Genomic DNA, 1,655 nt, shown 5'->3' with positions numbered 1-1,655 from the left:
TGTCGCCTGCATACTTATTCGAGAAAGCCTGGAGCGAGGACTTATGACGTCACTTACTCAACATATTAGGTGCGGTTACACGGGGCACTTTTACCGTGGTAAATTGCCTTTTTACCACGGGAAACTGTATTTAGTAGTGTGACCGACGCTTCCCGAGGTACATTTCCCGTGTTAAATATCCATGGATACGTCAAAAAGATCAGTGGAAGCGCCCATGACATTTAACGTGGGAAGTTGGAAGGGTGTTTTGATGCCCGAGGTACAAGAGCCAATCGCTATGCTGATGAAGTTGTGATTAAATTTCCCGCCAATGAATTGCGTGAGATTTCGTTTTACCTCGGTAATCTTCGTAACGTGTGACCCTTAGTTAACACGGTATACTAAAACCCAAGTGTGAAGCACCGTGGGATAATTTACCATGGGAAATGGCATTTACCATGGTGAGTGTAACCGCACCTAAAATTGCTCGCTGCTACTTCAGTAAACAATGGAAAACATGTCAGAAAGCGAAGCTTCGTCTCTTATCGATCATGATTTATCGACTTCGGAATTATCGTTTGACTTCGAAAAAATATTCTGAGTTACTTACCTGTGATTATGAAGATTTGGACTCGTGGCTACTGAGGAAAAAGCAGTCGCATATCGACGAGAAAGAGCTCAAGAGAAAGAACAAGAGGAATGCTTCGAGATCGTTCGAATCAACTGATACTAGATGGTATGTTGGAGTCGTGATTTTGTCTGTTTACTATTGTTCCCTTCATTTGTAAAAATTCAAATTTCTCGTTATTTTTTCTAGGTGCAAATGTACGTGTTGCTCTTCGGACGCGGTAACAAAGACAGAGGAATGCTTCTGCTGTAGCGAAATTGATCGGTGCCTGGGGAAGCTGGAAGCAGTTACAGATGATAAAGTACTACCACCGATCGGCCTGGGCTTCAATCTTGTTGTCTAGACGAGTGGGTTTGAGGAATAGCCGCCATAGGATTAAGAAACCGAAAGAACGAGCGATACACACATCAACGTATGATATACCCCATAAAGTCCCAAACAAGACGAATAAACTGTCGGTATGAAACTGATCGTAGAAATCTATTCAGGAGCAAGGAAAATTATTGCCATTGTCGTTCTTAATTGCTACGTTGTAAAAAACATTAAAATATTTCCCGACAAGGAAAATTGAAAAGTGCAATCCAAATTGAGCTTATTATACAGCGCTCTAATACCGATACTTCGCAGTTTGGCCTTGCTCATATACATTGATGTGTATCGCTCGTTCTTTCGGTTTCTTAATCCTATGGCGACTATTTTTAAAACCCACTCATCTAAACAACAAGATTGAAGCCCAGGCAGATCAGTGGTACTGTAGTTCTCCGTCATCTGCAACTTCTTCAGTTCCAGCTACTCCACTCACCGATCAATTTCGCTAGTAACAGCAGAAGCTTTTCTTACCCTTTCACTGGCCTTTGTTACTGTCTCCGAAGAACAACACGTACATTTGCACCTAGAAAAAATAACGAGAAATTTGAATTTTTACAAATGAAGGGAAATATAGTAAACAGACAAAATCACGACTCCAACATACCATCTAGTATCAGTTGATTCGAACGATCTCGAAGCATTCCTCTTGTTCTTTCTCTTGAGCTCTTTCTCGTCGATA

Source organism: Montipora foliosa, chromosome 1 (assembly GCF_036669935.1).
Source record: "Montipora foliosa isolate CH-2021 chromosome 1, ASM3666993v2, whole genome shotgun sequence".
Classification (NCBI taxonomy): domain Eukaryota; kingdom Metazoa; phylum Cnidaria; class Anthozoa; order Scleractinia; family Acroporidae; genus Montipora; species Montipora foliosa.
This window is presented reverse-complemented; position numbering follows the sequence as displayed.